The sequence below is a fragment of the Tursiops truncatus genome, chromosome 19 (genome assembly GCF_011762595.2).
Source record: "Tursiops truncatus isolate mTurTru1 chromosome 19, mTurTru1.mat.Y, whole genome shotgun sequence".
In the NCBI taxonomy this organism is placed as follows: Eukaryota; Metazoa; Chordata; class Mammalia; order Artiodactyla; family Delphinidae; genus Tursiops; species Tursiops truncatus.
In genome coordinates this window covers 54,149,793-54,171,603 of record NC_047052.1, presented here as the reverse complement: position 1 = coordinate 54,171,603, position 21,811 = coordinate 54,149,793, and the positions used below count along the sequence as shown (strand labels likewise).

General features: G+C 37.7%; 1 long non-coding RNA gene across 1 annotated transcript in view; it reads right to left on the bottom strand.

The window, feature by feature from the left end:
• Positions 1-12,462: 12,462 nt before the first annotated feature.
• The window catches only part of LOC141277210 (uncharacterized), a 120,739-nt gene continuing 111,390 nt past the window's right edge, over positions 12,463-21,811 (bottom strand). The window contains exon 4 of the long non-coding RNA XR_012328240.1: positions 12,463-14,532. This is a non-coding gene — a long non-coding RNA (uncharacterized lncRNA). The remainder of the gene's footprint in view (positions 14,533-21,811) is intronic.

Genomic DNA, 21,811 nt, shown 5'->3' with positions numbered 1-21,811 from the left:
GCCTCTCTCGTTGTGGAGCACAGGCTCCGGACATGCAGGCTCAGCGGCCGTGGCTCACGGGCCCAGCCACTCCACGGCATGTGGGATCTTCCCGGGCCGGGGCACGAACCCTTGTCCCCTGCATAGGCAGGCAGACTCTCAACCACTGCGCCACCAGGGAAGCCCTGTTTGTTTCTTTAATATTGAGGTGCATGAGCTGTATGAGCTGTTTATATATTTTGGGGATTAATCCTTTGTCCATTGATTCGTTTGCAAATATTTTCTCCCATTCTGAGGCTTGTCTTTTCATCTTGTTTATGGTTTCCTTTGCTGTGCAAAAGCTTTGAAGTTTCATTAGGTCCCATTTGTTAATTTTTGTTTTTTATTTCCATTACTCTAGGAGGTGGATCAAAAAAGATCTTGCTGTGATTTATGTCAAAGGGTGTTCTTCCTATGTTTTCCTCTAAGAGTTTTATAGTGTCAGGCCTTACATTTAAGTCTCAAATACATTTTGAGTTTATTTTTGTGTATGGTGTTAGGGAGTGTTCTAATTTCATTCTTTTACATGTAGCTGTCCAGTTTTCCCAGCACCACTTATTGAAGAGACTGTCTTTTCTCCATTGTATATCTTTGCCTCCTTTGTCATAGATTAGTTGACCATAGGTGCATGGGTTTAATTCTGGGCTTTCTATCTTATTCCATTGATTTATGTTTTTGTTTTTGTGCCAGTACCATATTGTCTTGATTACTGTAACTTTGTAGTATACTCTGAAGTCAGGGAGCCTGATTCCTCCAGCTCCGTTTTTTCCCCTCAAGACTGCTTTGGCTATTTGGGGTCTTTTTTGTCTCCATACAGATTTTAAGATGATTGGTTCTAGTTCCGTAAAAACTGCCATTGGTAATTTGATAGGGATTGCATTGTATCTGTAGATTGCTTTGGGTAGTATAGTCATTTTCACAATATTGATTCTTCCAATCCAAGAACATGGTATATTTCTCCATCTGTTGGTATCGTCTTTAATTTCTTTAGTCAGTGTGTTATTGTTTTCTGCATTCCAGTCTTTTGTCTCCCTAGGTAGGTTTTTTCCTAGGTATTTTATTCTGTTTGTTGCAATGGTAAATGGGAGTGTTTCCTTAATTTCTCTTTCAGATTTTTCATCATTAGTGTATAGGAATGCAAGAGATTCTGTGCATTAATTTGTATCCTGCAACTTTATCAAATTCATTGATTAACTTTAGTAGTTTTCTGGTGGCATCTTTAGGATTCTCTATGTATAGTATCATGTGATCTGCAAACAGTGACGGTTTTACTTCTTCTTTTCCAATTTTTATTCTTTTATTTCTTTTTCTTCTCTGATTGCTGTGGCTAGGAATTCCAAAACTATGTTGAATAGTAGTGGCAAGAGTGGACATTCTTGTCTTGTTCCTGGTCTTAGAGGAAATGCTTTCAGTTTTTCACCATTGAGAATGATGTTTGCTGTGAGTTTGTCATATATGGCCTTTATTATGTTGAGGTAGGTTCCCTCTGTGCCCAGTTTCTGGAGAGTTTTTATCATATATGGGTGTTGAATTTTGTCAAAAGCTTTTTCTTCATCTATTGAGATGATCATATGGTTTTTATTCTTCAATTTGTTAATATGGTGTATCACACTGATTGATTTGCATATATTGAAGAATCCTTGCATCCCTGGGATAAACCCCACTTGACCATGGTGTATGATCCTTTTAATGTGTTTTTGGATTCTGTTTGCTAGTATTTTGTTGAGGATTTTTGCATTCTATATTCATGAGTGATATTGGACTGTAATTTTCTTTTTTTGTAGTATCTTTGTCTGGTTTTGGTATCAGGGTGATGGTGGCCTCATAGAATGAGTTTGGGAGTGTTCCTTCCTCTGAAAATTTTTGGAAGAGTTTGAAAAGGATGGGTGTTAGCTCTTCTCTAAATATTTGATAGAATTCACCTGTGAAGCCATCTGGTCCTGGACTTTTGTTTTTTGGAAGAGTTTTAATCACAGTTTCAATTTCCTTACTTGTGAGTGGTCTGTTCATATTTTCTGTTTCTTCCTGGTTCACTCTTGGAAGGTTATACGTTTCTAAGAATTTGTCCATTTCTTCCAGGTTGTCCATTTTATTGGCATAGAGTTGCTTGTCTCTTAGTCTCTTAGGATGCTTTGTATTTCTGCGGTGTCTGTTGTAACTTCTCCTTTTTCATTTCTAATTTTATTGATTTGAGTCCTCTCCCTCTTTTTCTTGATGAGTCTGGCTAATGGTTTATCAATTTTGTTTATCTTCTCAAAGAACCAGCTTTTAGTTTTATTGATCTTTGCTGTTGTTTTGTTTCTATTTCATTTATTTCTTCTCTGATCTTTATGATTTCTTTCCTTCTGCTAACTATGGGTTTTGTTTGTTCTTCTTTCTCTAGTTCTTTTCGGTGTAAGCTTCAATTGTTTACTTGAGATTTTTCTTGTTTCTTGAGGTACACTTATATAGCTATAAACTTCCCTCTTAGAACTGCTTTTGCTGCATCCCATAGGTTTTGGATCATCATGTTTTCATTATCATTTGTCTCTAGGTATTTTTTGATTTCCTCTTTGATTTCTTCAGTGATCTCTTGATTATTTAGTAACGTATTGTTTAGCCTCCATATGTTTGTGCTTTTTACATTTTTTTCCCTGTAATTCATTTCTGTAATTCATTCATTTTCCCCTGTAATTCATTTCCCTGTAATTCATTTTTTTCCCTGTAATTCCCTGTAATTCATGGTCAGAAAAGATGCTTGATATGATTTCAATTTTCTTTTTACTGAGGCTTGATTTGTGATGCAAGAGTTGATCTCTCCTGGAGAATGTTCCATGTGCACTTGAGAAGAAAGTGTAATCTGATATTTTTGGATGGAATGTCCTATAAATATCAATTAAATCTATCTGGTCTATTGTGTCATTTAAAGCTTCTGTTTCCTTATTTATTTTCATTTTGGATGATCTGTCCATTGGTGTAAATGAGGTGTTAAAGTCCCCCACTATTATTGTGTTACTGTCAGTTTCCTCTTTTATAGCTGTTAGCAGTTGCCTTATGTATTGAGGTGCTCCTATGTTGGGTGCATATATATTTATAATTGTTATATCTTCTTCTTGGTTTGATCCCTTGATCATTATGTAGTGTCCTTCCTTGTCTCTTGTAACATTCTTTATTTTAATGTCTATTTTATCTGATATGAGTATAGCTACTCCAGCTTTCTTTTGATTTCCATTTGGATTGAATATCTTTTTCCATCCCCTCACTTTCAGTCTGTACATGTCCCTAGGTCTGAAGTGGGTCTCTTATAGACAGTATATAAATGGGTCTTGTTTTTGTATCCTTCAGCAAGCCTGTGTCTTTTGGTTGGAGCATTTAATCCATTCATGTTTAAGGTAATTATTGATATGTATGTTCCTATTACCATTTTCTTAATTGTTTTGGGTTTGTTTTTGTAGATCCTTTTCTTCTCTTATGTTTCCCACTTAGGGAAGTTCCTTTAGCATTTATTGTAGAGCTGGTTTGGTGGTGCTGAATTCTCTTAGTTTTTGCTTGTCTGTAAAGCTTTTGATTTCTCCATCGAATCTGAATGAGATCCTTGCCAGGTAGAGTAATGTTGGTTGTAGTTTCTTCCCTTTCATCACTTTAAGTACATCATGCCACTCCCTTCTGGCTTGTAGAGTTTCTGCTGAGAAATTAGCTGTTAACCTTATGGGAGTTCCCTTGTATGTTATTTGTCATTTTCCCCTTGCTGCTTTCAATAATTTTTCTTTGTCTTTAATTTTTGCCAATTTGATTACTCTGTGTCTCTGTGTGTTCCTCCTTGGCTTTATCCTGTATGGGACTCGCTGTGCTTCCTGGACTTGGGTGGCTATTTCCTTTTCCATGTTAGGGAAGTTTTCAGCTATAATCTGTTCAAATATTTTCTCAGGTCCTTTCTCTGTGTCTTCTCCTTCTGGGACCCATATAATGTGAATATTGTTGTGTTTAATGTTGTCCCAGAGGTCTCTTAGGCTGTCTTCATTTTTTTTCATTCTTTTTTCTTTATTCTGTTCTGCAGCAGTGAATTCCACCATCCTGTTTTCCAGATCACATATCCGTTCTTCTGCCTCAGTTATTCTGCTATTGATTCCTTCTACTGTAGTTTTCATTTCAGTTATTGTATTGTCCATCTCTTTTTTGTTGTTCTTTAGTTCTTCTAGGTCTTTGTTAAACATTTCTCGCATCTTCTCGGTCTTTGCCTCCATTCTTTTTCTGAGGTCCTGGATCATCTTCACTATCATTATTCTGAATTCTTTTTCTGGAAGGTTGCCTATCTCCACTTCATTTAGTTGTTTTTCTGGGGTTTTATCTTGTTCCTTCATCTGGTGTATAACCCTCTGCCTTTTCATCTTGTCTATCTTTCTGTGAATGTGGTTTTTGTTCCACAGGCTGCAGGATTGTAGTTCTTCTTCTTATTTTATTCTTTTTGATATGATGGTAAACAGGATTGTTTTCTTAATTTGTGTTTCTGATATTTTGCTGTTAATGTATAGGAATGCAAGTGATTTCTGTGTATTAATTTTGTATCCTGCAACTTAACTGAACTCATTGATGTGATGTGCTCTAGTAGTTTTCTGGTAGCATGTATAGGATTTTCTATGTATTGTGTCATGTCATCAGCAAACATTGACAGATTTCCCTCTTCTTCTCCAGTTTGCATTCCTTTAATTTCTTTTCCTTCTCTGATTGCCGTGGTTATGACTCCCAAAACTATGTTGAATAAAAGTTGAGAGAGTGGACATCCTTGTCTTATTCCTGATCTTAGAGGAAATGCTTTCAGTTTTTCACTGCTGAAAATAATGTTTTTTTGTGGTTTTGTTGTATACAGCCCATAGTATGTTGAGGTAGGTTTCCTCTGCCCGTTTCTGGAGAGTTGTTTGTTTTTTTAAAATCATAAACTTGTTTTGAATTTTGTCAAATGCTTTTACTGCATCTTTTGTGATGATCATATGGGGTTTATTCTTCAGTTGTGAATGTGGTGTATCACCTTGTTTGATTTGCAGATATTTAAAAATTCTTTCATCCTTGGGATAAATCCCACTTGATTGTGGTGTATGATCTTTTTAATTTGTTTTTTGATTTGGTTTGCTAGTATTTTGTTGAGGATTTTTGAGTCTATGTTTATTAGTCATATTGGCCTATAATTTTCTTTTTTTGTGGTATCTTTTAATGTTTTTGGTATCACGGTGATGGTGGCCTCATAGAATGAGCTTGAGAGTGTTCCTTCTTCTGCAGTTTTTTGGAATAATTCCAGAATGATAGGTGTTAACTCCTCTGAATGTTTGATAGAATTCACTGGTGAATCCATCTGTTCCTGGACTTTTGTTTGTTGTAAGTTTTTTTGTTTGTTCGTTTGTTTTTGCCATACCACACAGCATGCGGAATCCTAGTTCCCCAACCAGGGATTGAACATTTGCCCCCAGCTGTGGCATAGGGGATTCTTAACAACTGGACCATCAGTGAAGTTTCTTGTTGGACAGTTTTTGTATGTTTTTAAATCACAGTTTCAATTTGAGTACTTGTCATTTGTTTGTTTATATTTTCTCTCTCTTCCTGATTCAGTTTGAAGGTTGCACCTTTCTAAGAATTTGTCCTTTTTTTTCTAGGTTGTCCATTTTATTGCTGTATAGTTGCTTGTAATAAGCTCTTATGATCCTTTGTATTTCTGTGGTATTATTTGTAACCTTTTTTCATTTCTAATTTTATTTTATTTATTTATTTTTTTGTGGTATGTGGGCCTCTCACTGTTGTGGCCTCTCCTGTTGCAGAGCACAGGCTCCGGATGCACAGGCTCAGTGGCCATGGCTCACGGGCCCAGCCGCTCTGCGGCATGTGGGATCCTCCCAGACTGGGGCACAAACCATGTCCCTTGCATCAGCAGGCGGACTCTCAACAACTGTGCCACCAGGGAAGCCCTCTAATTTTATTGATGTGAATCCTCTCCCTTCTTTTCTTGATGAGTCTGGCTAAAGGTTTATCAATTTTACCTTCTTAAAGAACTAGCTTTTAGTTTCATTGATCTTTGCTATTGTTTTCTACATCTCTATTTCATTTATTTCTGCTCCGATCCTTATGATTTCTTTAATTCTACTAACTTTGGGTTTTGTTTGTTCTTCTTTCTCTAATTGCCTTATGTGTAAAGTTAAGTTGTTTATTCGAGATTTTTCTTGTTTCCTGAGGTAAGATTGTATTACTATAAACTTCCCTCTTAGAACTGATTTTGCTGCATCTCATAGGTTTTGGATCATTATGTTTTTATTGTCATTTGCCTCTAGGGTTTTTTTGATTTCCTTTTTGATTTCTTCAGTGATTCATTGGTTGTTAATAACATAATGCTTAGCCTCCACGTGTTTGTGGGTTTTTTTTTTAAACAGTGTTTTCCCCATAATTTATTTCTAATCTCAAGGCCTTGTGCTCAGAAAAGATATTTGATATGATTTCAATCTTCTTAAATTTACTGAAGTAAATTTACTTGAATTTACTGTGGCCCAAGATATGATCTATCCTGGAGAATATACTGCACACACTTGAGGAGAATGTGTATTCTGCTGCTTTTGGATGAAATGTCCTATAAATATCAACTAACGGTATCTGGTCTAATGTGTCATTTAAGGCCTGTGTTTCCTTATTGATTTTCTGTCTGGATGATGTGTCCATTTTTGATATTGGGGTGTTAATGTCCCCCACTATTATTGTGTTACTGTCAGTTTCCCCTTTTATGGCTGTTATTATTTGCCTTAGGTATTGAGATTCTCCTTCGTTGGGTGCATATATATTTACAATTGTTATATGTTCTTCTTGGATTGATCCCTTGATCATTATGTAGTGTTGTTTTTTGTCTCTTGTAACAGTCTTTATTTTAAAGTCTGTTTTGTCTGGTATGTGTATTGCTATTCCAGCTTTCTTTTGTTTTAAATTTGCATGGAATACCTTTTTCATCCCCTCACTTTCAGTCTGTATATGTTCCTAGATCTGAAGTTGGTCTCTTGTAGACAGCATATATACGGGTCTTGCTTTTGTATCCATTTTTCCAGTCTATGTCTTTTGAATGCAGAATTTAATCCATTTACCTTTAAGGTAATTATTGATATGTGTGTTCTTATTGCCATTTTGTTTTTGATTTGTTTTTAAAGGTCTCTTTTCTTCTGTTCCTCTCTTGTTCTCTGTGGTTTGATGTGCATATTTCGAGTTGTATTTGGATTTTTTTTCTTTTTTGTGTGTGTATCTATTGTAGATTTTTGGTTTGTTGTTCCCATGTGGTTTTTTTTTTTTCCCATGTGGTTTTGATATAGTAGTCTATATATGTACAAGATTGTTTTAAGTTTCTGGTCTCTTAATTTCCAATGCATTTCCAATATCCAGCATTTGTACTCTCCTCTTCTCATGATTGCTTGTCTTGATATCATATTTGCATGTGGACAGTTCCCTATCTTTACTTTATATTTACCTTTACTTGTGAGCTTCCTCATTTGTAATTTTTTTGATTCTAGTTGTGGCCTTATTTTTTTCTGCCTAGAGAAGTTCCTTTAGGATTTGCTGTATGCTGGTTTGGTGGTGCTGAATTCTCTCAGTTTTGCTTTTCTGTAAAGCTTTTGATTTCTCCATCAAATATGACTGAGAGCCTTGCTGGGTACAGAATTCTTGGTTGTACGTTTTCCCCTTTCATCCCTTTAAATATATTGTGCCACTCCCTTCTGACCTGCAGAATTTCTGCTGAAAATTAGCTGATAACCTCATGGGAATTCCATTGTATGTTACTTGTTGCTTTTAATATTTTTTCTTTGTCTTTAATTTTTGCCAGTTTGATTACTATGTCTCTCAGTGTGTTTTTCCTTGGGTTTATTTTGTATTGGACTCTCTGCATTTCCTGGACTTGAGTGAGTGCTTTCTTTCTCATGTTAGGGAAATTTTCAGCTATTATCTCTTTAAAAATTTTCTCAGGCCTTTCTCTCTCTCTTCTCCTTCTAGGACCCCTGTAATGTGAATGCAGGTGCATTTAATGTTGACCCTGAGGTCTTTGAGACTGTCCTCATTTCTTTTCATTCTTTTTTCTTTATTCTGTTCTGTGGCAGTGATTTCCACCATCTGTCTTCCACCTCACTTATTTGTTCTTCTGCCTAAATATTCTGCTATTGATTCCTTCTAGTGTATTTTTCAGTCCAGTTGTTGCATTGTTCATCTGTGTTTGTTCTTTAAATCTTGTAGCTGTTTGTTACACGTCTCTTGTATCTTCATGATCTATGCCTCCATTCTTTTTCTGAGATCTTTACTATCTTTACTCTAAATTCTTTTTCAGGTAGTTTGCTTATTCCCACTTCATTTAGTTGTTCTTGTGGGTTTTTGTCTTGTTCCTTCATCTGCAACATATTTATCTGCCATCTCATTTTGTCTAAACGTCTGTGTTTGTGGTCTCCTTTCCATTGGCTGCAGGATCATAGCACCTCTTGTTTCTAGTGTCTGACCCCTTGTGGGTGATTTTGGTTGTGGGTCTTGCACAGGCTTCCTTGTGGGAGGGACTGTTGCCTGCCCACTTGTGGGTGGTGCTGGGTCCCTGTGGCGGCAAGGCCATCTCAAGGGGTGTGTTTATACGTGGCTGAGAGCTCAGTATGGCTTTAGGCAGCCTGTCTGCTGATGGGTGGGTCGGTGTTCCTATTCTGCTGGTTGTTTGGCCTGAGGCGTTCCATACCTGGAGCCTGTAGGCCGTTGGGTAGGACCAGATCTTGATGCCAAAATGGTGAACTCTGGGAGAACTCACACTGATCAATATTCTCTGGGGCCTCTGCCACCAGTGTCCTTGTTCCCCATGCCCCAGTGAGCCACAGCCAATCCCCGCCTCCCCAGGAGACCCTCCAAGACTCATATGTAGGTCCAGCCCAGGATCCTATGGTGTTACTGCTTTGTGCTGTGTCCCAGTGTATGTGAAACTTGTGTGCACCCTCTAAGCATGGAGTCTCTGTTTCCCCCAGTCTTCTGGAACTCCTGCACTCACGCCCCACTGGCCTTCAAAGCCAAATGCTCTGGGGGTTCCTCCTCCCAATGCCAGACCCTAAGTCTGCAGTGCCTGATGTGGGGCTGAGGACTCTCACTCTTGTGGGAGAACCTCTGCAATATAATTATTTTTCAGTTTGTGTGTCACCCACCTGGTGGGTATGGGATTTGATTATGTTGTGGAAACGTCCCTCCTGCCATCTCATTTTGGCTTCTTCTTTGAATGTAAAATTTCTTTTTTTGTAGGTTTCAGTCTTTTTTTGATGACGCTTGTTCAGCAGTTAGTTGTGATTTTGGTGTTTTCATGAGAGGAGGTGAGCTCAAGCCCTTCTACTCCACCATCTTGTCTGGAATCAAGGGGCAGCTTTTAGTTTGGCTGCCTCTTTCCTCAACCTGTGCTGGCCATTATCCCTTTGATATGGGGTGTGAAGGTGCAGCGGCCCTTGTGCACTCCCGGGATGGCTGGGGCAGTGCTTGATTCCTGTTTGCAGATCTTGTAGGAGCAGCTGCTGTCTGCACACTCCCAGGACAGTGGGAGCAGGGCTTGGCCCCTGCTCACAGGTCACTTAGTGGAGGCTGTGGTCCATGCACTCCTGGGACAGCGGGGGCAGGGCTTGGCGCCTGCACTCAGGTCTCATAGTGGCAGCCTGTGCCTGCCTCTGGAGCCCACGATGGTGGCAGTGACTTTTGCCTGCCCCTGGAGCTCCTGTAGGCTGTGTCCTGTTTCCTGGGATTACTCACAGGGCTCTGCTTATGTGCCTCCCAGTAATGGTGCCTTGCCTATCTGGCAGGCCCAGGCTTCTTCCAAGTACACCCACAGTTGCCACAGTCCAACCTCTTCAGGGTGTCTTCACACAGCCAACCCTGGCCCTCTCCCTGGGTCTGACCTCTGAAGCCTGAGATTCAGTCCCCAGTCCCCACCCACACTGACAGACGAGCATCTCAGACTGGGGAGTACAGGGCAGCAATGCCGACCTTCTGTGAGGGTTACTGTTCATTTTGCCTTCCTCAAACTGGTTGCTGCACTCTCCTCCTAGGCTCTGAAGCTCCCCCTCCATCAAGGCTGATCTCCTGCCAGTGAGGGGACTTTCCAGAGTGCGGGAAACTTTCCTCCTTTACAGCTCTCTCCCTGAGGCTAGGTCCCATCCTGATTCCTTTCTTTTTCTTTTTCCTTTCTTGCTCTTTTGGAAGTCTGAGTTCTTCTGCTGGTGTTTAGTGGATGTTCTGTGTGAATCATTCCACTTGTAGATGTATTTTTAATGTTTTTATGGGAGAAAGTGAGCTCCAATTCCTATCTTTTGCCATCTTGACCCCATTTCTCACTGAGGTTTCTTATAATGGCATTTTAAAATTATTTATTAGGTAGATTGCAGATTTCCAAGTCTTTGGGATTGATAACTGCAAGACTTTTGTGATCTTTTAGTGGTGTTACATTACTTTGATTTTAAAAAATGTTCCTGGAGATTTGTGCTGCTGTCTTTACTTTTGAAGTAGCAACCACCTGCTCCAGCATTTACTAATTGTCTTCAGGAGAGAAACACCTTCTTCATCCCTCTAGAATTAGAGATTCTGAGGCTTTCTCAGACCTTCTATGGATAAACCTGTATCATGCTTCTTATTACATCTTTTGGTAGAATTCTTGAGATTATATGTCCTCTTTTGATCTTGCAACACAATAAGCTGGTTGCTGACAGTCCCCCTTTTCTTCTCCTAAGGGTGGTATTAACACACAAATGTATGGTCTGTCTCTGGCCTGCAGATGTGAGCCAACATTCTGTGTGTGTTTCCAAGCTGTCTGCCAAAGCTTGCGCTCACTGTCTTGGTTGGGAGCACACACAGTGAACTGGCCACAGTTTGGGGATTTGTGTTGGTAAGGTGTGCAGAGCACTGAGGGTGCCCAATGGCCAGTTGGGTGGATCCATGGTTGAGGAATTCCTATTGATTCATGGGTGGTCTTCTTGATGGAGTCTGTGAGTACAGCTAATAGAATCGGCACCACTTTAATGCCTTCCAAGAATCCTATCTGCTACCTTTTCCCACGCCCCCCACTCATGAAACTCATAATTCAGCACTCTGGACGGGGCAAGAAAACAACGGGCCTTTTTGGCAGCATCCTGCAGAGTTTGAGAAGCTACATGCTAACTCATATATTCTCACTTGCCCCTGCAGGAGAAATCATTGGCCAGGAAGGTCTCTCTTGGCCTTAAGTTGTGCATTCTTGGGGGAGGCATGATGTTGGAAAGGGAAACTATTCCTTTTACTTTGTCCAATGCATCCAAACTCATATATATTTATATTGCTCCAACAGTGTGCTAGTACTTCTCTGCTAGAAACCTGAATATCCACACAAAAGCTCTCTTGTTCATGAATGATTGTCTAAAACAGTATTTTCCAGGTGTACTTGTGCTGTAGCCAAGAGGGTATGGAGCTGGTTAACAGATGACCACAAGGTCCAGAGGTGGGATTTAGGCCTCTATGCCTATTAACCCATGCAAAAATTGGTGAGATTCCTCCTGGGCCCCTTAATGTATGATGCTGGATCCCACAGCTCCCACAAAGACACCTCTGTCTGTGAATGAAGGCAAATTGTTGTTGAAGGGGGACGTAATGAAGCACATCTTATTCAACCATAATGCTGATGTAACTCCTCACTGAAATATATTCAAGTCAAATTGAGTAATTCAACCTGAGCTTCCTTTACTTTGCTTTTATCTATTCATTGTTCTTGAAACCTCAACCAGGTCACCAGGAATCTCACATTCCTCACTCATTAAGGGAAGAAGTCCTAGAGAGAGAAAAAAGCTCTCCTGAGACAGATTCTCACATGAAAAAAATGATGAGGTTCTTTGCTCCTCCTAATAGAATCCCACTCTCTATAAAACCACCCACACTTTATTCACCCAGGTCAGAGTTTCTTCCCATGCTGGAAAAAGACAAGAACAATTCAGCGAGCTGTTTCCTTTGCTCTTCACCTCCAGGAGTTCTCATACTTTTCCTAGTATCACTATTACTTGGAAAACATTTTAAAATTCCCATGCTCAGGACTAAAAAAGGATTCAGTAAATAGTATTTCTGGGCATCAGTATTTTTAAAAGATCACCAGGTTATTCAAATTTGCTGTCAAATTGAGAATAAGTACATTTGCCCTACTTAGTGGGGAAAAAACGTGCATGTGAGTCCCCTGAAAATATTGTTAAAATGCAGTTTCTGATTCAGGAGGCCTGAGTTATGCCTAAAAGTCTGAAATCTGAACACAATTCAGGGACAATAGACTACACTGAGACTACTAAGGTCCTCTTTTACACTCAAGTAAATAAAAATTGGCGACAAATAAAATCTTACAAGAGGTGAATGGAAGTGAAAATATCTGTACAATATATGACATTGAGAGCATCTCATTATCAAGAAGAAACTAACCAAATATCATTTCCAGTGATTTTTTAATAACCAAAATGTGTAAGATGAAGACAATATCCTCCATTATGGTTTTCAGTAGAACTCTCAGACACAAAAATTCTAGTTTCAAGAAAGGCTCAGCTTAAAAAAATACAGGTGTCTATTTTATGCAGAGTTTCCCAAATTCCAGTCACTTGCACACTGAATACAAATAAAATTTAATTAATTAATAACTTCCTACTGACATTACAGTTTAATATTTTCCAATGTGTTGACTCAGTTTCTTATTAATTTAATAATATTTTCCTTTATTTTCTTTAAGTTTTATTGAGATATAGACATACTGTACTGTAGAAGTTGGAAGTATACAGCATAATGACTTGACATATTGTGAAAGGATTAGCACACAATTTAAAATTTTTCTAATTTACTAATTAGTACATATGACAGTTTGGTAACCTCCATTTAAAACATAAGTTTAAAAAAAACATAAGTTAAATGTACATAATTCATAAAATTACTTGAAATGGGCTTTGAAACCTCCAATATTATTTGGTGTTCTGAAATTTTTGCATAAACCACAGCTATGGGAGTGCTGATTTATTGATTCATGAGACAAATTTTTCTCTTTGCTTCTTTCTCTTACTGGAAGCTGACTTGTTAGACTGAAGGTTGCCTTCCCTGCCATGGGGGGGGTGTGTGTGTGTGTCTCTCCTCAGAGGAGGAGACCAGAGGTCCTCATGGAGAACATGGATGGGGGCATGAATCAGTGTCAATCAGATTCCTCTAAGATGTGAAACATCTGACTTGTAGGCTTCTCAGGAGGATGAAATGAAAGAGTTGTTCTGATCCTGGAGCACCTCCCTACATCCTTGTCCCATCTCATGAAGACAATTGTGAAGGGTTTGTCTGGAACATGCGTAGATGGTGGGGTCTCTGGGACAGTGCGGGACTGGATTGGCCTCAGGTGAGGTGAGTTGTGGAGAGGCTGGTAGTCAATGCTTAGCATTGGGGCAGGTGTCCTTATGGTCATTTGGTGTGTCTGTTTGTATCCAAGTCCAGTTGTACAGGGAAGAGAATGGAGATGATGGACAACTCCATAGATCAGGTCTCTGAGTATCCTCAGAGGATAAAAATGACCTGAGTCTTAGTTTTTCTTGGGGGGGGGGGTTGGGGCAGGTTCTAGCAAGTCTCGATGGAGACTCAAGCAGAGCTCTTGTCTGGTGCCTCAGTTTGGAGTCCTGGCCACATTTATGTCTGACAGGCTCTGGTCTGGGCATTGAGTCTACTTCAGGACACTTGAGTTGTTCCTTGTGATTGAGGACATGGTCCAAACCAAATGTCTTTGTCGCAAGCCTGGGGAACATCATAGATACTAGGCCTGTTGTCTGCCAGCATGGCAATAATGTTTGAGCATTGGCCAATGTGCTTGGGTGCAGGTTGTGAGGTAATAATGATATCCTTCTCCTGTCCTTTATCTGGCCCACAAGTTGAGAGCAAAGAGATCAATACAGATCTCTTGATGTAAGGCTATGCCAGGAAGCCTCATATCAGGTGTGTTGAGTGGTGGATGATCCGTGAAAACAAGTTCCTTGACAAATTTTTTTTATTAAATGTGTGGACAGTAATTGGCTTGGAAGAATGCTGTGGGAGAAGACACCACATATATAAAATATATTTGAATTGCCTCTCAATCGAGAAAAAAAATAGATGTGACCAAATAAAAATGTTTGAAACACATGAAATTAAATTTCTCTGTAAAATAAATAAAAATGTTTATTTTACATATGAAGAGGCACCCAACCTCAATGATGGTCAGGGGAAAATACACTACAATGTCAATATAATAGGTTTTTCCCCCCATTATATTGGAAACTTAAAGAGCCTTTGTAGTATCTCTTGTTAAAATCAGGGGGAAGAAGCCCTTTGATATACTCTTACAGGGGATATACATGACTAATGTCCTTTTTAAGGTAGATTGTCCTGTCTGTTGCTTCTTCAGGTTCTGGACTTTAGGGGTTACGTGGGGCTGATATTTTTGTGATGACCTTGATATCTGCTGTGTCCTTGAGCCTCTGGTCAGTCTCCTTCAGGCATTGATCATTTGATTTCCTGAAGTAGAAGAAAAAAGGCAAAAATTTCATATAGACTCAGAGAAAAAAGTTCTTCATATACATATTTCTCCATGTGGGGATGAGATAGAATACTACTTCATCACTAAATAACACCCCACAATCTTCTGCCCTTCCCCCAATTAATGCTCATTTTGTGTACGTGTCCAAACACTATCTAATTCTGCATTTTTTGTTTTCAGTCAAATATTTGTTTCTGAAAAATTACCCTCTTGACACATGTATCTCTAGGTCATTGGGTCTCATTGTTGTTTATTTACATAGATACAATGCTGAATATTTCCCTTTCCCTTGTAATGCTGCTATGAATAATTTTGGGCATATCTCTTTGTCATTATAAATAGAATGTGAGGAGTAGAATTTCTGTTGCATCATTTCTGTGAATCTTCAAGTTTACTCCATCTTACCAATTTGTCTGTCTTCCAAAATGGTTAAGTCCATCCCACAACCACTAACCCTGGAGGAGAGTCTCCATTTTCCCACATCAACACCCCTCTGGTTAATGTCCAAATTTTTATGAATTGAATGTATGTGATATGTTATTGTTGATTTTAGTTGCAATTTTTCATTACTAATGGTGCTGTTTATAATGCAATATATTGCCCACCACCTGAAGTTACTTCTCTGTAAATTGCCTGGTCATAGTCATAATTCTATTATTTGTGAGTAATTTTCAATTGTTTATAAAATTTTATTTAAAAATTTTATTCCAGACCTTATTTTGTTCTGTGTGATGGGCATTTACAATATATCCTTCTGTTTTAAAGATTAAACTTCTGTTTTGAGACAGAATTCACTATTTTTTTTTACATCTTTATTGGAGTATATTGCTTTACAATTGTGTTAGTTTCTGCTTTATAACAAAGTGAATCAGTTATACATATACATATGTTCCCATATCTCTTCCCTCTTGCGTCTCCCTCCCTCCCACCCTCCCTATCCCACCCCTCCAGGCGGTCACAAAGCACCGAGCTGATCTCCCTGTGCTTTGTGGTTGCTTCTCACTAGCTATCTACCTTACGTTTGGTAGTGTATATATGTCCATGCCTCTCTCTTGCTTTGTCACAGCTTACCCTTCCCCCTCCCCATATCTTCAAGTCCATTCTCTAGTAGGTCTGTGTCTTTATTCCTGTCTTACCCCTAGGTTCTTCATGACATTTTTTTTCTTAAATTCCATATATATGTGTTAGCATACAGTATTTGTCTTTCTCTTTCTGACTTACTTCACTCTGTATGACAAACTCTAGGTCTATCCACCTCATTACAAATAGCTCAATTTCGTTTCTTTTTATGGCTGAGTAATATTCCATTGTATATATGTGCCACATCTTCTTTATCCATTCATCCAATGATGGACACTTAGGTTGTTTCCATCTCCGGGCTATTGTAAATAGAGCTGCAATGAACATTTTCGTACATGACTCGTTTTGAATTTTGGTTTTCTAGGGTATATGCCCAGTAGTGGGATTGCTGGGTCATCTGGTAGTTCTATTTGTAGTTTTTTATGGAACCTACATACTGTTCTCCATAGTGGCTGTATCAATTCACATTCCCACCAGCAGTGCAAGACTGTTCCCTTTTCTCTACACCCTCTCCAGCACTTATTGTTTCTAGATTTTTTGATGATGGCCATTCTGACTGGTGTGAGATGATATCTCATTGTAGTTTTGATTTGCATTTCTCTAATGATTAATGATGTTGAGCATTCTTTCATGTGTTTGTTGGCAGTCTGTATATCTTCTTTGGAGAAATGTCTATTTAGGTCTTCTGCCCATTTTTGGATTGGGTTGTTTTTTTGTTGTTATTGAGCTGCATGAGCTGCTTATAAATTTTGGAGATTAATCCTTTGTCAGTTGCTTCATTTGCAAATATTTTCTCCCATTCTGAGGGTTGTCTTTTGGTCTTGTTTATGGTCTCCTTTGCTGTGCAAAAGCTTTGAAGTTTCATTAAGTCCCATTTGTTTATTTTTGTTTTTATTTCCATTTCTCTAGGAGGTGGGTCAAAAAGGATCTTGCTGTGATTTATGTCATAGAGTGTTCTGCCTATGTTTTCCTCTAAGAGTTTGATAGTTTCTGGCCTTACATTTAGGTCTTTAATCCATTTTGAGCTTATTTTTGTGTATGGTGTTAGGGAGTGATCTAATCTCATACTTTTACATGTACCTGTCCAGTTTTCCCAGCACCACTTATTGAAGAGGCTGTCCTTTCTCCACTGTACATTCCTGCCTCCTTTATCAAAGATAAGGTGACCATATGTGTGTGGGTTTACCTCTGGGCTTTCTATCCTGTTCCATTGATCTATCTTTCTATTTTTGTGCCAGTACCATAGTGTCTTGATTACTGTAGCGTTGTAGTATAGTCTGAAGTCAGGGAGCCTGATTCCTCCGGCTCCGTTTTTCGTTCTCAAGATTGCTTTGGCTATTCGGGGTCTTTTGTGTTTCTATACAAATTGTGAAATTTTTTGTTCTAGTTCTGTGAAAAATGCCAGTGGTAGTTTGATAGGGATTGCATTGAATCTGTAGATTGCTTTGGGTAGTAGTGTCATTTTCACAATGTTGATTTTTCCAATCCAAGGACATGGTATATCTCTCCATCTATTTGTATAATCTTTAATTTCTTTCATCAGTGTCTTATTTTCTGCATACAGGTCTTTTGTCTCCTTAGGTAGGTTTATTCCTAGATATTTTATTCTTTTTGTTGCAGTGGTAAATGGAAGTGTTTTCTTGATTTCACTTTCAGATTTTTCATCATTAGTGTATAGGAATACCAGAGATTTCTGTGCATTAATTTTGTATCCTGTTACTTTACCAAATTCATTGATTAGCTCTAGTAGTTTTCTGGTAGTATCTTTACGATTCTCTATGTATAGTATCATGTCATCTTCAAACAGTGACAGCTTTACTTGTTTTCTAATTTGGATTCCTTTTATTTCCTTTTATTCTCTGATTGCTGTGGCTATAACTTCCAAAACAATGTTGAATAAGAGTGGTGAGAGTGGGCAACCTTGTCTTGTTCCTGATCTTAGTGGAAATGCTTTCAGTTTTTCACCATTGAGGACGATGTTGGCTGTGGGTTTGTCATATATGGCCTTTATTATGTTGAGGAAAGTTCCCTCTATGCCTACTTTCTGCAGGGTTTTTATCATAAATGGGTGTCGAATTTTGTCAAAAGCTTTCTCTGCATCTTTTGAGATGATCATATGGTTTTTCTCCTTCAATTTGTTAATATGGTGTATCACGTTGATTGATTTGCATATATTGAAGAATCCTTGCATTCGTGGAATAAACCCCACTTGATCATGGTGTATGATCCTTTTAATGTGCTGTTGGATTCTGTTTGCTAGTATTTTGTTGAGGATTTTTGCATCTATGTTCATCAGTGATATAGGCCTGTACTTTTCTTTCTTTGTAATATCCTTGTCTGGTTTTGGTATCAAGGTGATGGTGGCCTCGTAGAATGAGTTTGGGAGTGCTCCTCCCTCTGCTATATTTTGAAAGAGTTTGAGAAGGATAGGTGTTAGCTCTTCTCTAAATGTTTGATAGAATTCACCTGTGAAGCCATCTGGTCCTGGGCTTTTGTTTATTGAAAGATTTTAAATCACAGTTTCAATTTCAGTGCTTGTGATTGGTCCATTCATATTTTCTAATTCTTCCTGATTCAGTCTTGGCAGGTTGTGCATTTCTAAGAATTTGTCCATTTCTTCCAGGTTGTCCATTTTATTGCCATAGAGTTGAGAATTTACTATTTTTAATATGTCAGAGTATTAATCTACTCCTTTGTAGTTTGTATTTTTATTTCCTAAATACATTTTCTCCTGCTCTGAAATAATACAGTGTTCATTTAAAAATTTTCATTGAATATTTTCATGTTTTCAAATTTCATTCTTATTATTTGATCCATCTAGCATTCATTTATATAAATAATTTAATGTAGGAATATATTAAAGTGTTTTTTTTTTTTTTTTTTTTTTTTTTTTTTTTTTTTGCGTTACGCGGGCCTCTCACTATCGTGGCCCCTCCCGCTGCGGAGCACAGGCTCCGGACGCGCAGGCTCAACAGCCATGGCTCACGGGCCCAGCCGCTCCGCAGCATGTAGGATCTTCCCGGAGTGGGGCATGAACCTGTGTCCCCGGCATTGGCAGGCGGACTCTCAGCCACTGCACCACCAGGGAAGCCCTAGAAGTTTTATGCATTCATGAATATTTACTATCTATTATTTCCTTACTGATTAGAACCACTTTATATATTTCAGCATTTATTATATATGAATGCCTGTTTAAGGGCTATGTATTCTATTTCGTGAATCTTAGGGTTAATGTTATTCCATCATCACCTTTTTTTCATTACTATTTTGTTACAACAGATCACAGTATATGGTAGGGTGAGTTCTTTATATTGTTTCTTCAAATATTTCTTTCCTATTTTTGGCCATCTGCTTTTGTTAATTTTTCAAAAATCTGGTCATTTTCCAGAAAAATTCATGGATATGTTTGATTGGAACTGATTGAATCACACATTGGTTTGGAGAGAATTATTTACTACTTTTCCTAAATAGGGATCTGGGTCACTCTCTACTTTTTTAATGTTTATGTCTTCCAGAAATATAATTTTCTTCATAATGCTTGGCACAGCTCTTCTGAGGTTTATTCTTAAAACATTTAAATATGATGCTAAATAATATTTTAATGAGTTGGAAATATATGTACTTTTCATGGATGGATCTTACACCCCACAATTCTGTTGAAATATCCTGTTCTCACAGGTTTTGTATCATTTTTCCTTAGATTTGCCATGTAGACCATCACATCTGCCAATAATGAAAGCACTTGCTTATGACTTCCAAAATTACACGTTGTACTGTTTTTATTCCACAGAACACTGACTGAGTCTGCCAGAACAATATTAATGAGAAATGATGATTTGGGGCTCTTTTTTATGTTTATCTGTGTTTAAGAAGCACTAAATATCACCATGAAGATTCATGTCTTCAGTAAGGTTTGATTACAGGGAATGCATAGTATTCTAGCAGTTTGTTTTCTTTTCCTTTCACAATAATTGTGTTTACCTCCATGAAGATTCATGTCTTAAGTAAGGTTTGATTACAGGGAATACATAGTATTCTAGCAGTTTGTTTTCTTTTCCTTTCACAATAATTGTGTTTACCTCTATCAAATTTTCAAATTTTGCCTGTAATAATTTAATCATATTTTTCCCCTTCAAATGAATATATGACTATTACATTAATAAATTTTACACTATAATAGTATAACAATTGCACATGTGTCTTTTCTGGAGAGGTATTTTTTTTATTTCTATGTGTAAATATTTGAAGTATTCTCAAACTGTATTTACCTTTAAAAATTGATTATTGACATATAATGTTGTATTAGTTTTAGGCATAAAATATAAAGGTTTGAAATATGTATATATTGAAAAATGATTACTACAACGTTTATATATTTTGTCCCCTTTACCCCATTTTGCTCACCCCTCACAACCTGCCTCTGGCAATCACCGATCTGTTCTCTCTATCTATGATTTCAGGTTTTGTTTTTTTTTTAAAAAAGATTCCAATAATGAGTGAGGTGTTACAATATTTGTCTTTCTCTGTCTAACTTATTTTACTTAGCATAATATCCTCAAATTCCATCCATGTTGTTGCAAATGGCAAGATTTCCTTCTTTTTTTATGGCCGGATGATATTCCTGTGTGTGTGTGTGTAGGATTTTCTTTAATTATTCATCCATTGATGGGTACTTAGGTTGTGTTCTTGTCTATTGTAAGTAAGGCAGCAATAAACACAGGAGTATAGGTACATTTTTGAAATAGTGACTTTACTACCTTGGCATAAACACCCAGATGTGGAATTGCTTGGTCATATGATAATTCTATTGTTAAATGTTTGAGAAACCTCCATACTGTTCTCCATAGTGGCTGCACCAACTTACATTCCCACCAACAGTGCACAAGACTTCCTTTCTCCATATTCTTGCCAAAATTTATTATTTCTTGTCTCCTTGATCACAGTCATTCTAACAAGTGTGAGGTGATTTCATTGTGGTTTTAAATTGCATTTCATTTAATGATTACTGATGTAGAGGACCTTTTCATGTATCTGTTGGCCATTTGTAGGTCTTCTTTGGGGAAAATGTATATTCAGATCCTCTGCCCATTTTTAAATTGGAATGTTTGGTTTTTCTTTTTCTATTGAGTTGTATGAGTTCTATCTATTCGTCTGTTCACAGACATATATTATTTCCATATCTTTGCTATTATGAATAATTCTTCAATAAACACGAGAGTACATACATTTCTTAAAGATTCTGATTTCATTTTCTTTGCATATATATACAGAAGTGGGATTTCTGAATTAAATGGTAATTCTATTTTTAACATTTTGAAGAATGTTAATAAATACTGTTTTCCACAATGGCTGTGCCAATTTACATTCTCACCAACAGTGTACAAGGGCACCTTTTTTTCCTCCACATCTTTGACAACATTTATCTTTTGTGTTTTTGATAATAGCCTTTCTAACCAGTGTGAGGTGACATCTCATTGTGATTTTTAACTTGCATTTCCTTATTGATCAGTGATGTTGAGCACCTTTTCATATGCCTGTTTGACATTTGTATGTCTTATTTTTTTATTGGAGTAAGTTGATCTACAATGTTGTGTTAGTTTCTGCTGTACATCAAAGTGAGTCAGTTATACATATATCCACTCTTTTTTAGATTTTATTCCCATGTAGGTCATTACAGAGTATTGAATAGACTTCCCTATGCTATACAGTAGGTTCTTAATAGTTATCTATCTTATATATAATAGTGTGTATACGCCAATCCCGATAACCCAGTTTATCCCTCCCTCCCTTTCCCCTTTGGTAACCATAAGTTTGTTTTCTACATCTGTGACTCAATTTCTGTTTTGTAAATAGATTCACTTGTACCATTTTTTTTTAGATTCTACATATAAGTGATATATGATATTTGTCTTTCTCTGTCTGACTTACTTCACTCAGTATGACAATCTCTAGGTCCCTCCATGTTGCTGCAAATGGCATTCTTTCATTCATTTATATGGCTGAGTAATATTCCATTGTATATATATACCGCATCTTCTTTATCCGTTCATCTGTTGATGAACATTAAGGTTGCTTCTCTGTCATGGTTATTGTAAATAGTGCTGCAATGAACACTGGGATGCATGTATCCTTTTGAATTATGGTTTTCTCCAGGTATATGTCCAGGAGTGGGATTGC